We start from the raw sequence: 18,382 nt of genomic DNA, 5'->3' as shown, positions 1-18,382 counted from the left end.
CTGCAGAGGAGTGGGCTATAAGAGGAGTAACAGCAACAGCCCAGCTCTGGATGAGGTGGGGGATCTTAAAAGACACACTTAGCTCACGGAAACAACTACATTCTCCTCTGAAAAGGAAAAGAAAAATGTAAACACGAAGTCAGAATTTCTTCTTGAGAAGCTAGTCCCTTTAGGGAGCAGAAATGGGCTAAAATAGACAAAGAAACTAAAATTAAGTCATTTAAGAATTTCATGAAAAAAAGGGTCATCATCATCAATCGCGATTTTGATAAAATTTCTTAACTATCTTGTGGAAGCTCCTTCCCATGTTATAAGAGCCCTGGAGGGAAGACGGACGTGCCGTTGGCTGATGAGGAAGCTTTGGGAATCCTGACTCTGTCAAGGCTGCCACACTCAGCAAAAGCAGACTTAGAAGCTAGACCAGGTCCTGGACCCAAAGGTCTTTCTGGAAAAACTGCTAGACATGCATTAGGCAAAGAAGGAGCAAAGGGGCATATTCAGCTTCAACTGCTCTTCGAAAAGAGAGAAAGAGAAAGGATTTTACACTGTGGAGAATATTTCATAAGACTGTGTGAAAAGAACAAACAGAAAGGCCCTACCTGTGCTTGGTTTTTAAAGCTACCTTCCTCATTGCTTAGAAATAGGCAGACAGGCCAAACGCCGTGGCTCACGCCTGTAATCCCAGCATTTTGGGAGGCCGAGGCAGGCAGATCACAAGGTCAAGAGATTGAGACCATCCTGGCCAACATGGTGAAACCCCATCTCTACTAAAAATACAAAAATTAGCCAGGTGTGGTGGTGCAGGCCTATAATCCCAGCTACTCGGGAGGCTGAGGCAGGAGAATCGCTTGAACCCCAGGAAGTGGAGGTTGCAGTGAGCCAAGATTGTGCCACTGTACCCCAGCCTAGGCAACAAGAGCAAAACTCTGTCTGAAAAAAAAAAGGCAGACAGCCCAGCCCTGTACCTTCAGAGAGGAACACATTCATCCCCACCACCACCACCAAGTGCTGGTGAAAATGGAAAGCCCTGGGATGAAAAGTCCATGACTAAAATCCCCCACGGCGTACTGCCTTCTGAGTGCTCAGAGCTCTCCAAGCCTTATCTCCTCCAACCATCACAGAACACTCGGAGCAGTGCCACTTTACAGATGGCATCCGAGAGCTTTAGAAAAGTTAACTCACCCCTTGTCAAATGGCTCTTCATTGTGGAGCCTGGCTTTGCACCGGGACAGTCTGACTGCAGAGCTGCTCCTCTAAACCCTAGAGGAGGAACGTTAAGCAGAGAGGACTTGGGTGTGCAGCCACCATTCAGGGGTGCAGAGAGAATGTGGAATACTCATCTCTAATCATGAGAAGCTTAACTACCTGGTGGAATGACCAGCCAGGCACACACGAAACAGTTAAGCCATAATGTAAGGTGGCAGGTAACAAAATGTGAACATGAACGATAAAATGGGTCCGACCAGACACCTCAAGCCCAGGATCAACTTCTGCTATGATACCAGTCCTCAGCGAGAGCTCTGTGATGGGCCACCTTCTGGCTCCCATCCTTCCCCACCTGCATCCATGCCTTCTGCCATGGAACTCTGCACCCCTCTTTCTAAAACGGTTGAGCCAATTTCCTTTACTGTTGGGTCTGAAATCAGTGATAGGATGTGTCTTGGATCATACAGCAGTTCACAGAAACATGGCCCGTGGATCCCCCAGGGTCCCCAAGCATTCTCTGGGGATCCATGACGTAAAAATTATTTTTGTAATAACACCTAGATGTCATGTATCTTTTTCACTGTGTTGGTATTCTGAAATGTGTCAACATTTGGAAGAACTGCATGACTCAGTGAATTAATATGAATTCACTCAGGGAATTAACATGACCTTTATTATTTTAAGATATGTTTCTTTTATACCCAGTTTATTGAAGGTTTTTTTTTTATCATAAAGGTAAGCTGAATTTTATCAAATGCTTTTTCAGCAGCTACTGAAATTATTTTGTCAAATGCTTTTTCTGCAATGTGACCAGAACATTAACAGAATCAAGAACATAATAGAACATTAATAGAACCGAGAACAAAAATCATGTGATCATTTCAATACTTATTGATTTGCATATGTAGAATCAAACTTGCACCCTGGGGTGAAACCCACTTGATCATGGTGAATGATCTTTTTGATGTGCTGTTGAATTCAGTTGGCTAGTATTTTGTTGAGGATTTGTGCATCTATGTTCATCAGTGATCTTGGCCTGTAGTTTTCTTTTTTGTTGTTGTATCCTTATCTGGTTTGGGTATCATGGTTATGCTAGCCTTGTAGAATGAGTTTGAAAGATGAAAAGGTTCTGTGCAAGGCCAGGCATGGTGGCTCATGCCTTTAATCCCAGAGCTTTAGGAGGCCAAAGTAGGAGGATCATTTGAGGCCATGAGTTCAAGACCAGCCAGGGCAACATAGTGAGACTGTCTGTCTCTCCAAAAAAAAAAAAAAACAAAAAAAAAACAAAGTTTCTACACAGTAAACAAAACAATCAACAAAGTGAAGATGAAGATACAACCTCCAGAATAGGAGAAAATATTTACAAATTCCTTATCTGACAAGGGATTAATAAGCAAAATATATAAGGGGCTCAAATAGCAAAAAAACAAATAATCTGATTTTAAAATGGCCAAAAGATCTGAACAGACATTTCTTGACAGAAGACATACACATGGTCAACAGGTATATGAAAAAAATGTTCAACATCACTAATCATCAGAGAAATGTAAGTCAAAACCAGAGTGAAGTATCACTTCACCTCACTCAGAATGTTTTTCTCAAAAGGACAGCCAATAACCAAGGCTGGTGAGAACGTGGAGAAAGGGGAAACCCTTGTTCACCATTGGCAGGAATGTGAATTATCACAGCCACGGTAGAGAACACTATGGAGGTTCCTCGAAAAACTAAAGATAGAACCGCCATATGATCCAGCAATCCCACTGTTGGGTACATATTTAAATCTGCACTCCCATGGTTATTTCAGCACTATTCACAATAGTCAAAATACGGGATCAACGTAAGTGTCCATCTGTGGATGAATGGATAAAGAAAATGAGGTATAAATACACAATGGAATATTATTCAGCCATAAAAAAGAATGAAATCCTGTCATTTGCAGCAACATGATGTTAAGTGAAATAAGCCAAGCACAGAAAGACAAATACCACATGTTCTCACTCATACGCGGGGGTTAAAAAAGAGAACCTCATGAAGATAGAGACTGGGTTGGTGGTTACCAGAGGCTGGGAAGGGTAGGAGAGGTGGGTGGGGAAAAACAAAGGCTGATTAAGGGTATAAACCTACACATAGAAGAAATCAGACCTGGTGTTTGATAGAGCAGTAGGGCGATTATAGTTAACATTAATCGGTTGTTTTGAAATAGCTAGAAGAGAATAATGCAATTGTTCTTAGCATAAAGAAAAGATAAATATTTAAGGTAATGGATATCCCCATTACCCCAATTTGATTATGTGAGTGTATCAAATTATCACATGTACCCTGAAAATATGTACATCTAATAGGTGTCAATAAAAAGTAAATAATTTTTTAAAAAGAGAATAGATGTCTGAGTTGTTTCCACCACATGGCTATTGTATACTGTTATTATTAATGTGGGTATAAAAATTGCTATTTGAGGTCCTACTTTTATTTCCTTTGAGTATATAACCAGAAGTGGCACTGCTGGATCCTATGATAGTTCTATCTTTAATTTTTTGAGGAACAACCATACTGGTTTACATAGTGGCCACACCATTTTGCATTCTCACCAACTTTACATTAAGTTTTCAATTTCTCTACACCCTTAACATTTTGTTTTTTAACTGTAGCCATCCTAATGGATATCAGGTGATATTTCATTGTGCTTTTGATTTTCATTTATCTAGCGTTAGTGATATTGAGCATCTTTTCATGTGCTTATTTGGCCATTTGTATATCCTCTTTGAAGAAATGTCTATTCAAGGCCATTGCCCACTTTTAAATTGAGTTACTCATTTTGTTGTTGTAGCTGAGATTTAAATGTTCTTTATATATTCTGGATGTTAACCCCTCACCAGATGTATAATTTGCAAATATTTTCTCTCATTCTGCAGGTTGCCTTTTTACTGTGTTGACTGTGTACTTCGATACACAGAAGTTTTTAAGTATGATGGAGTCCCATTTCTCTATTTTTGCTTTTGTCACCTGTGCTTTTGATGCCATATCCAAAACATCATGCCAAATCAATGCGTGAAGTTTTCCCCTATGTTTCCTTCTAGAAATTTTATACTTTTTGGTATTATCGCTAGTTCTTTAATCCAGCCTTAGTAGATTTTAGTATATAGTGTAAGGTTAGGGTCCAACTTCGTTCTTTTGCATATAAATATCTAATTTTTCCAACATCATTTGTTGAAGAGGCTGTCCTTTCCCCATTTAATGGTCTTGGCACCCTCACCAAAGATCATTTGACCATATATGTGAGGATTTATTTCCAAGATTTATATTCTATTCCATTTTTCTATGTCTTTGTGACAATATCATGCTGTTTTAATTACTGTAGCTTTTTAATTACTGTAGTTTTGAAACCAGAAAGTGTGAGACCTCCAACATTGTTCTTTTACAAGATTGTTTTGTCTACTCAGGGTTCCTTGAGATTCCATGTGAATTTTAGAATGGATTTTCCTATGTTTGAAAAAAAATGGGGTTTTGACAGGGATTGCATAGAATCTATATCATTGACATCTTAACAACATCGTCTTTCAATCCATGAACATGGGATGTCTTTTCATCGTTTAATTGTGTCTTCTTTAACAGCTTTCATCAACATTTTCTAGTCTTCAGTGCAGTTTTAACGTTTTGTTTACAAGTCCCTCACCTCCTTGGTTAAGTTTATTCCCCAAAAGATTATTTTTTTAAACAAACTACTGCATCTAAGCAGGAGGGAGTTCTTCTTCTATTTTCTTCTTTCCTTAGTCAATGGTAAAGCCTAAATAACTGCTACATGGTATTTAATTGTTCCTTTTTAAGAAACCATACTTGCAGGTCAAAATAGCCTTAATAATTGTGTATTGTCAGCTTACTTCAAAGCAGCTCACTTAGATCCCAGCCCAAGACCAGGACCACCCGGGACCCAGAAGGCACATTCTCCAAAGACAATTTTCACTGCAAAGATTAGCTGTGTGTAACTGGCAACCATTGGAAAACTGAAGATGAAGGACTGAATTTTTTTTTAAGTTTTCTAGCATGGATAATGCAGTTAGACTGAGCCCTGAGATTGCTAATTACAACAATCTCAATAAATACAAATAACTCTAACCCATCATGCCACCGGTCTTTGGAGCAAAATAGGAGCAATTATATTTCAAGTAAGTCAGTTCAAAGGCATGACTAACTCTTTACAAGGAGCCAAATTGTCCATGGGTGTTGAGTGGCTATGAAACATCACGCCCTTCATCTCTGCCAAGGAGCAGGTTCAGGTGCGTGCAGCTGGGTTTGGCCTCCAGCCTTCCCTTGGAAGAACAAGTGCTATAGTCCCAGGTCAGACTCCAGGCTGAGCTCAGAACATCGAAGGAAGTCAGTGGTGGAGACTGACTCATCCTGAGAGCAGCAACATCATCCTGACATCCAAGTACCGTGCATTTTGGTTGAAGCTTCCCCTCAAACCTAACGCCATCATAGCCAGGCGGAGGCCTTGAGGAAAGCTCCCCGGTCCAGCAGGCTCACCTTTCACACAGCTGTACCTCATCCCTGAACCTTGCCTGCACGGCCCAGCCAACCCACTGCTGCTGTGCTCCCAAAGGGATGGGGACAAAACACGACAGAGGCCGTGGAGACTGAGCAGGCAAAGGAGTCCTTTACAATTTCTCTTCAGCATGAACCAGCGACATCCCACAGGACAACAAAGACTTATCATGCGAGTAGCTCCTGAGCAGACACAGAATGCCAACTCAGATGTGTCCTTGCATGAGCGCTGGGTGAGAGGAGAAGGCAGGTAAGGCCTCAGCCTTCTGAGCACGAGTGGCCAGCCCTGCCAGGCAGTTGACCCAGGCAGTGGCAGCAAGCGACCAGAGGTCCCTGTCCCAACTCTTCCCCCAGGGTTGCCCCAGGTCTGGGAAGCCACCACTGCGGAGATACCAGCACCCTCATGTAGGTGCCCCTCCTCCTATGGTCAAGAAGAAACAACAAGCGGGCTCTGACTCCCTGAGGACACACTGGAGAGCAAAAGCAAGAGTAATCAGCGAGATGGGCCTGAGTCCAGCCCGCAGCACAGGGCTCGCCCAGGTGCTCCCTGCTGAGCCTGAGTCCAGCCAACAGCAGCTTGGAAATCAACTGACAAGTTGCTGATCTGAGAGTTATCCGTGGTGCCAGGTAACCTGGAAACTGTGTAGCTCAGATGAGACACCCACAGACCTGTATTGAGAGAAAAGGGGAGTCAGAAGGTATTTAACAATTTTTTAACAATTGTGATGTTAATTGTGATGCTCATCAGTGCAGGTCCCAGGAGGTGGCTGCCTGGAGGGTGGATCTGATGAGGATCCCACAGCTCCTCCTGCCCACAGCTCTCCCCACCAGCCTCAGGGTCCCCTCCCCAACAAGGGTCACTTCTCCTGACCAAAGGAAAGGATGAGATGCTGACCACAGGGTCCCTGCTGAAACCATGTCTTTCCCAGAAAGGGAAAGAAGGGCTGCCACACCCCTGACTCCACTTACATATGAGCAGGGACATGCCACTTCCTCGGGTTCAAATCCTAACTCAGCCACTTACTAGCTGTGTTGGGGGATTAAAGAGCTTGTTCACATAAACCACTTCTACGAGAGTCTGGCAGGCACATGGCCGGCCTTAGGCCTTTGTCTGTGGTTATGATTGTTATCTTCGTTAGTCGTCACTTAGAGAGAGATGTGCAGAGCTGCTGTGACGTGGTGTGGAAGACAGCAGAATCAGCAAACACTGCGTTAGAATAGTCTAGGTCAACGGCAAAGCTGGGGGTGTGCATGGAATGGGAAGGGGCCACGGCCAAAGGGGCCTCAAAGAGGAGGAAGGCAGGGAGAGCCTGGGAAAGGTTGCCATCCAGCGGGGAGCCCATGGGAACCCACGGTGGAGGGCCTTGGATGGCCCAAGTGCCTGCCGTGCCTCCTGGACCCCTGGCTCCTCCTCTAATAAGCTGTGCTGCCCTGAGGGGGTCAGACAACTCCTCCGAGCTGGGTTCCCTAGAAGGCCCAGCCATCACCCTTCCACCTAAACGGAGGCCTGCAAATCACCAAGGCCTCCTTGGTCTCAAACCTTGGAGCCAGCAGGACATACAATTGTCTGTGAGCACAGAGCAAGACCACAGCTGGGCCAAACGGTGGCCGCCTCAAAATGTGATGTGAGAGAGACTGGCAGGGCCCTCCTTCCCCAAATCATCCACAACATCTGTAAAAACCCCACCACTATGGCTTCATCCCTGTGGATTCATCCCACCACTGTCAGGCGTCAGGAGTCCCTGCCACACGCAGGTTTATACACTGCTGCCTAAACTCTCTAAATTCATTTGAAGCGAGCTCATCACAGCCGCGCTAAGCCCCTGCTTTCCACCCTGTCTCATACCTGGCAGGACACACACGGTCCATGTGTCTGCAAGCCTGGACCTCAGCCTCAGTGCTCCCTCTCCTCTGCAGCACCACACCCCCCTGGCTCTGCTGCTTCACCGCCTCCGTGTTTCTTGAACCTCCCCTTTCTCCCAGCCTACACCAGAGTCTGGACACCACTGGCCCGGTGGCCTCAGAGCTGGATCCCCCAGCAGGCTCTGGAGGATCCACCTCTGCTCATCCACCCTCTGCAAAGGCCCCCAAGCAGCCTCTCTGTGAGGCTGCACCCCGCAAAGCTGGCATTTGTCTTGGCCCTAAATGGCCGAATATTGTCTATTTCGCGTGGTTCAACCCATAAATGGTGGAGACGACTGCAGAGGTCCTGTTTAGAATCCTCAGTAGCTCCATTTGCCAAGCTGCTTAGCTACCTAGCTCCAGCCTGTCCCTCCACACTATCCAGCAGCACCAAACACACAGCTTCCAGAACTCTCCCTGCATTTCGCCTTGGCTGTGACTTGGCTGTGTAGCCCTTCTGCCTGGCCTTATCCACATGTTCTCCTCTCTCTTCCCACTCGTCCTTAAGACCCAGCCTAGCTGTCACCTCCTCCAGAAAGCCTTCCTTGGCCAATCCTCATCCACAGTAAGTAGTACCCGTGCTCCTAAAGCTTCCCTGGGATTAATACTGCACTGGCCACACTGGGCTTCAGTGATCTGTTTTTCCTTCCACTTCCTGCTCTAGTGTAGAACTCACAGGGCAGGGACAAGGTTTCATATCCCCAGCACCGGGAACAGCAGCCCTTGGTTAACATGTACTGAATGAATCACAGGAAGTGTTGGCCGGAGCTCATTCGCACTAGCATGTAAATGACTAACATGCATCCTTTCCTGAAAACAACCCTTGATGGAGGAGAGGAAGGGGAAACCCCAGAGCCCCAGGCAAGTGAAGCCGGGGAAGCAGCCCCACCTGGAGAGGGACAGGTCCAGGGAGTTGGGAGGCCCAGCTTCAACCCTGGTTATGAAGGTGGGCTCCGTTCTGCACACCTCCTAAATGGCTTGGGTGGAGGGAATCGGGGTTCCTATTTGAACAACTGAGAGGCCCTTAAGGCAGTTGCTAAATGGAAAACTTCTCAAAGGGACTGGGAAGCGTGGGCAGCTCGGGAAATCGGAGCATCTAAGCAGGAAGCAGCTGAGCAGGTGAACTCCAACTGCCTCTGCTCCGAGCGGCTGGCTTCCCTGCAAACCGCAGTCCTGCCCCCACGCCCACGCACACTGCGGATTGGCACTTCACACAGACTAATTAACAAATAGCAGGGCGATTAAATCATGCAGCCCGTGGTATTTTCCTAACTCCTCTCAGTGGCGGCAGAGCATGAAAGTGAAATCAGGAGCTCTCCCCAGAGGCCCCGCTGCCGACCGCAGGCCACTTTTCAAAAGGAGCAGCAGCCACCGAAAAGGCACGGCCCTCATGCGCTCCAGAGACCATGGGCAGCTGCCTCCATGGCCGTGTCCTGCCCTGTCTCCCCTTCCAGCCCTGGGCTGGCTCTGGCCCCCGAGGAGTGGAGAGCAGGTCCCGGTCACTGTGGCTTTCCTTGCTTTCTGTCCCTGGGTCTTGCCCCTTGTGCCAAGCTGCTGGCTGCCCCCCTCAGCTCCCACCCACCTCCTCTCAGGGCACAGCTGCTCCAAAGCCGCCCTTCTCCTTCCTCCCCTTGCTCCAGGCATGCACACTGGGTCCCGCCTGGACACTCACCCTCTTGGTTATCTTCTCTCCTGCTGGTCAAGCACCCCTTTCTGCTGGGGTTCATCTCCTCTGGGCTCTGTCCTCTTCTCTCTACACGGCAGACAGAGGACCCAGCTGCCCCTCGTTCAAATGCCAGGAGAGGGCTCCCAGCCAGCATTCCAGACAGAACACTCCAGGTGCTCCGTGACACACAGAGAGAGACGTTCTAGAGCCTGGACAATTCCATAAATGGCCCTAAGGACTTTGCTTTAAGGACTTTGCTCTCGGAAGCTGGATTTTCCCTCTATCAGTTAGAATTCCGTGACAACATGGCACCCAAAACACAGATGCTGTTTACCTCTGTTCATACAGTCAAGCTCGTTAAAATTCGTTGAGGCCACCGACTATCATTCTACTGAAAATCACTTATAACAAATCAGACGTACAACAGATTTTGATGTTGCATAGTATTCAATTTGATCAAATCAGTCAAGACATTGAAAGCTCCCATAAGGGGAAGAAGGAGGACGACGTAGAAATATAAAGGGGTAAAATGATGGTACAATGGCCAGAGTGCAGAGTGCGCAGAAACTGGAATTCACCTTCCTCAAGGCCAGCTCAGGGCAGGATTCTAACACACACACACACACACGCTCAGGCATGCACGCACATGTACACGCATGCACACGTGTGCACATGCATGTACATAAGCACACAGTGGCTTCACATGGCTGCTCGATGACTCCTTTCTGACATGAAAACGCCACTTTGCACTTTTCGCCCTCTCCCCTACTATGAATTCCTGCATACTTATCCCCAGAAATTAGAATTCGCATGGCAGATAATAGAATTTCTGCCACTTAGTTCACGTATCTAACAAGGTAGGCTCTTTCTCTACTGGAAATGGTCATCTGTAAGTTATCATAACATTTCACATGGGCTTCTTCCAGGGAACGGGAAGGAACAACGACAGTCAGCAACTGTCTCGAGCGCATTGCCTTGCTGGTTTAAATGCTCCAGGAAGTGTTTGCAGTGGGACCAACGGCAGGTAGAGGCAAAGGTGGAGTGTGCTGGAGGCCGGAGGGGCTGCCTGGGAAGGTAAAAAGGAATGGGAAGAAAGAGAGGGACCATCCCATCGAGGAGCAGTGTGATCTTGATACCTTCAATGCCTGCGAGCCAAGCATTCAGGATTTATTTCTACCCCAATTATCCTAAGAGAGGCAATGGCCTCATTCAGTGCCATTCAGCCCATCGAGAAATGGGCTGTAGCTCCTAGATGACAATGGCTGCCAGCCTCTGCAGATGGGCAGGAGAGCTGCCAGAGAGAGCCAGGGCCATCCTAGTGGCGGTCGCGAGCCTCACCCCAACCCGCTCCAAACCCACCCCAGAGGCAGGTGCTGCCAATGCCATGTAAAGCACCTGCTGAGGTCTGGGAGAGGCCACGCCCATAATCACAGCAGGGCGTTTGCTGTGCTTTTGAGAGTCAGCCCATTACTCCTGCTGAGACGCCAGCATCTAAGTGCACCAAGAATGCTGTGACTAAGGGCTATTAACTGGGTGGCCCTAGTTGGACTGGAGAAATTGCTTGACTCTCAAAAAGTTCCCCATCTTGTTCCTTTCCAAAGGGTAAGTGTAATGTAGACGTACGTCATCATTTGTATTGGAAGACACGCTGGCCACTTCACTGAGTCAGGCTTTCACTGAAACATAATAGCTGCTCACATCCGAAAACAGAAACTATACTGCACTACACTATTCCATATTATACTCTGTGGTGCTGTGCTGTGCTATGCTGTGTAATATTATACTGGACTACACTGTATTATGCTATACTATACTACACTATGTTATACTATACTATACAATACTGCATTATACTGTGTGTACTACACTCTCCTATGCTGCACTACAGTATATTATACAACACTATACTATACGATGCTACGCTATACTACACTACACCACGCTGTACTATATTATACTCTACCACACTGTGTTATGCTACAATACACTACACTATGCTACACTATGCCATATTATACTATACCATACTACATTACACTACACTACAATATGCTACACTATGCTATGTTATATTATACCACACTATATTATACTACACTATATTATGCTACACTATACTACACTATGCTACACTATGCTACACGATGCTACACGATACTACACTATACTACACGATGCTACACGATGCTACGCGATGCTACGCGATGCTACACCATGCTACACCATGCTACACCATGCTACACCATGCTACACGATACTACACTATACTACACGATGCTACACTATGCTACATACACTATACTACACTATACTACACGATGCTACACTATGCTACACTATACTACACTATGCTACACGATGCTACACTATACTACACTATGCTACACTATACTATACTATACTACACAATGCTACACTATACTACATACACTATGCTACACTATACTATACTATGCTACACGATGCTACACTATACTACACTATGCTACATACACTATGCTACACTATACTACACTATGCTACACTATGCTACAGTATGCTACACTATACTACATACACTATGCTACACTATACTACACTATGCTACACTATGCTACACTATGCTACAATGTGCTACACTATACTGTATCATACTATACTACCCATACTACACTATGCTATAAAACAATACACTATGCTACGCTACACTATGCTATATTATACTATCCTGTGCTATATTATGCTACACTATTCTACCCTATATACACTATACTATACACTATACTGCCCTATATACACTATATTATACAGTGCTATTTTATACTACACTGTACTATATTATGCTATACTATGCTATGCTATATTATATTATACTATACCACACTATGTTATGCTACATTATACTATACAATGCTATATTTTACCATACTGTACTAAGTTACGCTACACTACACTATGCTATATTATGCTATATTATACTATACCACACTGTATTATAATACACTACACTACACTATGCTACACAATGCTATGTACTACTGTACTCTACTGTACTATATTACACTACACTACACCACACTATGCTACATGATACTGTATCATAATATATTACACCACACCACACTATGCTATGCTGTGCTACATTATACTGTACTGTAGTATATTATAGTACACTACACCACACTATGCTACACTATGCTACATGATACTGTATCATAATATATTACACCACACCACACTATGCTATGCTGTGCTACATTATACTGTACTGTAGTATATTATACTACACTGCACCACACTATGCTACACTATGCTACATGATACTGTATCATAATATATTACACCACACCACACTATGCTATGCTGTGCTACATTATACTGTACTGTAGTATATTATACTAGACTACACCACACTATGCTACACTATGCTACATGATACTGTATCGTAATATATTACACCACACCACACTATGCTATGCTGTGCTACATTATACTGTACTGTAGTATATTAAACTACACTACACCACACTATGCTACACTATGCTACATGATACTGTATCGTAATATATTACACCACACCACACTATGCTATGCTGTGCTACATTATACTGTACTGTAGTATATTATAGTACACTACACCACACTATGCTACACTATGCTACATGATACTGTATCATAATATATTACACCACACCACACTATGCTATGCTGTGCTACATTATACTGTACTGTAGTATATTAAACTACACTACACCACACTATGCTACACTATGCTACATGATACTGTATCATAATATATTACACCACACCACACTATGCTATGCTGTGCTACATGATACTGTACTGTAGTATATTATACTACACTGCACCACACTATGCTATGCTGTGCTACATTATACTGTACTGTAGTATATTATACTACACTACACCACACTATGCTACACTATGCTACATGATACTCTACCACCCTGTTTTTACACTACACCCCACTATCCTACACTATGCTATATTATACTGTATGAGCCTATATGCTACACAATACACTATGCTACACTATACTATACTTTCTTATAGTGTACTATACTATGCTACACAATGCTAAACTTTACTCTACAGTGCTATATTACACTATACTGTACTATATTATGCTAAACTATGCTACGCTTATATTACATTATACCACACTATATTATGCTACATGATACTACACTATGCTATGCTATACTATACCACATTATATGATGCTACACTATACTACGCTGTGCTACATTATGCTATATTATACTCTTATACCATACTGTAGTATATTATTCTACACTATACTGCACTATGCTATGCTACACTATATTATACTGTGCCTCACTATATTATGCTACACTATACTACACTGTGCTATATTATACTCTACCACACTACATATGCTACAAGAAACTACATTATGCTACACTGTACCATACAATGCTATCTTATGCTATACTGTACTATATTGTGCTACACTATACCATACAATGCTATCTTATGCTATACTGTACTATATTATGCTACACTATACCATACAATGCTATCTTATGCTATACTGTACTATATTATGCTACACTATACCATACAATGCTATCTTATGCTATACTGTACTATATTGTGCTACACTATGCTACATTATACTATACCACAGCATATTACATTAAACGATACTACACTATGCTACACTATACTATACAATGCTGTCTTATACTATACTGTACTGTATTATGGTATACTATGCTATGCTCTGCTAGATTCGACTACACCACACTATAGTATGCTTCACTGCACTACACTATACCACACTACATGACACTACACTACACTCTATGATGCTGTACTACACTGCACTGCATTACTCTATGCTGCTCTGCTCTATAGTGACCACACTACTGCCCACCACACCATACTATATTCTTCTTTCATAGCGTGTCTCCAGTGCAGAAGAAGGAACAAGGTCTGGAGTCAGGAATGGACACGCACATGATTTAAGGCAGGCCTCACCTCCCTCTGCACCTGCCTTTTATCTATCAAACAGGGATCCTAACATGTCCCTCGTCTATGGGCCAGAGTTGTTATAGTGACCAGATGTAGTCTGAGAAGCCACTTCGAGAAGTGTGAGGCTCCGTCCGCAGAGCCCCGTGATCCTTCAAACTGTGTACGTTGGAATTCACTGAACATCATCTATCTATTGGGTGACTGTCTCACTGAGCCCCCTCTCTTCTTTCCTCTTTTTCTTCAATACTGTTTGACCAAATCTGGAAAGGTTCGAACCCCATTTTTTTAAATCCCAGGTGGCCACAGCAGCTGCCCCAGCCCTGCGCCTGTCTGGACCTGTTGTGGAGCTGGCTGTACTGCCCTCGCATGTTGCCGCTGACGTTTCTGTGGAGCCTCTGGCCTGCACAAGCACATAGGGTGTGACAGGCTCCTGAGGCTGCCATCACGAAGGACCGCAAACATGTGGCTTAAAACAACAGAAACGTCCTCCCTCACAATCCCAGAGTCCAGAGGCCTGAAATCAAGGTGTTGGCAGGGCCCTGTTCCCTCGGAGGCTCTGGATGGAATGTCCCCTCAACCCTCCCAGCCTCTGGGGCTGCCGTCGGTCCTGGGAGTCACCAGGCTTGCAGCTGCATGGCTCCCATCTCTGCCTATAGTGCTATGCTATACTATATTATATCATATTGGACTACACTATGTTATGCTATGCTATACTGCACTGTGCCATACAACACTACACTAAACGATACTATGCTGTACTACACTACACCATGCCGTACTATATTATACCCTACCACACTGTATTATGCTACACTATGTTGTGTCATATTCTACTATACTTGGTATAGCACTTGGTAGAGTGCAGTGTAGTATAACAGCATACTGTAGCACTGCTGTTACGTGGCCTTCTCTCTGTGTGTCCATGCATATTTCCCTCCTTAGCAAACACAGTCATTGGGTTAAGGGCCCATGTAAAGACCTCATATTAACTTGAGCATATCTGGAAAGACCCTATGCCCAAATAAAGTCACTTTCATAGGTACTGGCATCAGGATGTCAACATAGTTTTAGGGGGACACGATTCAACCCACAACACTGAGAGATTATCCCAGAAGCACCTCTGTCCTCCCCTGTCCCTAGAAACACTGTCACCCTGACTGTATAGGTGCCCCTGGGGAGGGGAGGCAGGCACCCTGTGGCTTTCCTCCAGGTGGGAAGGAAGTAGTGGGTGACAGTGGTTTGTCCGCTTTGGGGGAGGCCACCCATCTCGGTGGGTCTTCCTTTCCTCATCTGTACGTGTTCACCCCCCACATGAACCAGCAGAAGTGCTTAAGAAGCAAAGGAACTCATTACAGAAAAAGGAGTCACAAGTCTCAAGACCTAGTTAACATGGGAAGAGTTGGGTGGAGGGACCGGCTTGGAGGCCATTCACCTACAAGCTCATGGAAGCTTCGGTCAGCGATGACGGTGATAAGAGGGACCAGGTGGGAGACAGCCCACCATGGAGAGCAGGGAGGGCACTGCATCCCGCTGCCACCTGCCCCACAGCGTCCCAGGACCGCCTCCAGGGTGGGTTTCCAGCAGGTTGGATGCCCTCGATGGAAGGACACCAGATGCTGCCATGTTGGGTTTCACTGTGCACAGCAGACCCACGGACCAACTTCCTACCGGGGAAGAGCACGGGGAGAAGGTGGGGAGTGGGGTTTCCTGCATCTGTCTGCAGTGGGGAGCACCTGCACCTTTCCTGCATGGGGTCATGTGCTGTGCTGTTGCGTTTCCAACAGGTGCAGCCAGCTGCATAAGCAAACCTTGTAGTGGACGAAGCAAAGGAAACAGATCATGGTTTTGCCATCTTGATGACTGCCGTTCTGTGTGTACACGTCTGGAAATGTGCTAGTCACACCATTTATTTAACTCCTAGAACTTTAACAAACTCTGCTGTCAAGTTAAAGTAACTGTTCATTTTCTAAGAGATTCACTCAGGGCTGGCCAGGTCAGCTAGAACACTGAGTCCTTGCAGAACAAAGTGCTACTGAGATGGAGACCCCTTCCCCAGCCCACAGCCAGTAAAAAACCAAACACAACTGGAAGACTGTGGATGTCACTGCATTTGGGATGGAGGGAGGAGCATCCAGCTAGTGGTCCACAAGGAAGCAGCATCTCTCCAAAATCAGGGGCACAGCAGCAGGCCTGACGCGGCCTCCAGAGCCTCGGCCACAGCAGGCATTGATCAGGGGCCTCTGCAGCGTGCTCAGCAACTGCATGGTGGCAGGAAGACTGGACCCTCGATTCACTTTGCTTCTGGACGTCCTGGTGGCTAATGAGATCCGTAGCATTTCCTCCACTGGTAAGCACCAGCAGCAGGGCACTGTTGAGAGGACGATGGTCCTTCTACGCCAGCTTCCTGCTCCCCCGTGGACTCCCTACACCTCCATCCACTGCCAGCCTCAGAATAGTCATATGTGTGCACGCTAGATAAGCTAAAGCTACCTCGCTGCGGGTAAGACGGTGGACTCTGATGTCGAATCCAAGTTCAAATCTCTACCCACTGTGTCCCTGCTGTGACGGGGAAGTTAGTCTCCCCGCCTTTGCCATGGGAGCACTGTCATGCTGACCCCACTGTGCTGATGTGGTAAGTGCTTAGATAACACCAAGTCAAGGGCATGGCTGAGCATCTGGTGCCTGGAAGAACCAGGACAGTGGACATTAGGGTCCTCACTATCATTGTTCTGCCCCCACCCCACCATCCGTTTGCCCTTATGATGGGCGCCCGCTCCTCTACTGACAGGTGCAGCCACTAAGCAGCCCTGTCAGGAGGTGGAGGGAAGAAGGAAGGAGTGCCAAGGGTGTTCTCCTCCCAGGCCACCCCTGACTCAGGGGCACAGCCAGTCCCAACGCAGAGCATCTCCTCTGGCTGAGCTCCTGTGGGACAGCCTCACAGTCCTGCTCCCACGATGGACATCCCTGCACCCCACTCTAGAACTTGCTGGTCTCTGTGTGACCGCCCCACCCCCTTCGAGTTCTTAGCTCTTCCACACTCACGTGAGAAAATGCTCCGGATTAATCTCTTCCTGCCATGAGCACTCAGGATGGCTTTCTGATTGGCCCCGAATCAGTGGGCGTAGTCTTCTGTCTAGAAACCAAAGGTCCTGCAGTCTTGAAGGTCTCCATCCCCTGAGAGTGAGGTGAGGCTCAGTGATAGAAGGCGCCCTCGCAGGGGTGGCTGTGGTGGGTCTGCAGTCTCTGCCAGACTACAGTGTCGGCAATCAGCCCTCAGAGCCCTCGGAGCCCTCGGGGCCCTTGGCCACCAGGAGGCCCTGACCAGGCAGATGGAGTCTTTGTTACAAAGCTGGGCCCAAGGGGAGGGGCAGATGTGTGCTGGGGACTGAGGTCTGCAGAACCACCCTGGAAGCAAATATTTATTTCTGCAACAATCTCCATTCCCCAGAGTGCAGATAAGATTAGTGTAGCACTGCAGATAAAGAAAAATCGAATTTCACCTGTTGCCCTTGGCCCCACCTAGGCTCAGCCCCTACCCATCTGAGCCGCAGGGGCAACCCTTGTGCAGGTGGAGCCCAATCCCCTCCCCCACTGTTCCAACAGAGCTGCTTGTGCAGCCATCAGCAACGCAGCTCCCACTGCTGAGAACAGCCGCCTGCTAAAGACCTGGGAAAAGCCAGAGGAAAAATGCAGGCAGACAGGAACCGAGGCAGCTGGGCAGCTGGGCAGCTGGGCAGACCTGGGCAGGGTGGGCGGCGACACTGCAGTGGCACAGGAGGGCCTCTTGTGTGTCCCCCCAACCAGCCACCATGCTCTGCTTGTTGCCCCTGCAGACAGGACAGGACCTGCTTGGGCCCCACTCATGCACAGCAGGCTCTTCCTTGGAGCCATCCTCCCCGGGCTCTCGGGGGCTCCTCCCAGCCTCCCTGGGAGCTCCTTCCAGCTCCTTTGTGGCCTGTCCGTCACACTGGCGAGCACCGCATCCCCCACCCCTGGCCGGGCTCCCTTTCCTCCTCTCTCCCTGACATCTCCCTACCACCAACTACTATGGCTTCAGTCTCCACCCATTGC

At 46.5% G+C, this 18,382-nt stretch overlaps 1 long non-coding RNA gene across 1 annotated transcript; it reads right to left on the bottom strand.

The window, feature by feature from the left end:
- Window positions 1-5,951: 5,951 nt before the first annotated feature.
- LOC103891248 (uncharacterized) lies at window positions 5,952-14,679 on the bottom strand. Its single transcript, XR_008527633.1, has 4 exons — window positions 14,648-14,679; window positions 10,652-10,718; window positions 7,592-8,191; window positions 5,952-6,414 (listed from the first exon to the last, which is right to left on the bottom strand). It is a non-coding gene; the product is annotated as an uncharacterized LOC103891248 (long non-coding RNA).
- Between the last annotated feature and the right edge of the window lie 3,703 nt (window positions 14,680-18,382).

The sequence above is a fragment of the Pongo abelii genome, chromosome 6 (assembly GCF_028885655.2).
Source record: "Pongo abelii isolate AG06213 chromosome 6, NHGRI_mPonAbe1-v2.0_pri, whole genome shotgun sequence".
NCBI lineage: Eukaryota > Metazoa > Chordata > Mammalia > Primates > Hominidae > Pongo > Pongo abelii.
This window is presented reverse-complemented; position numbering and strand designations above follow the sequence as displayed.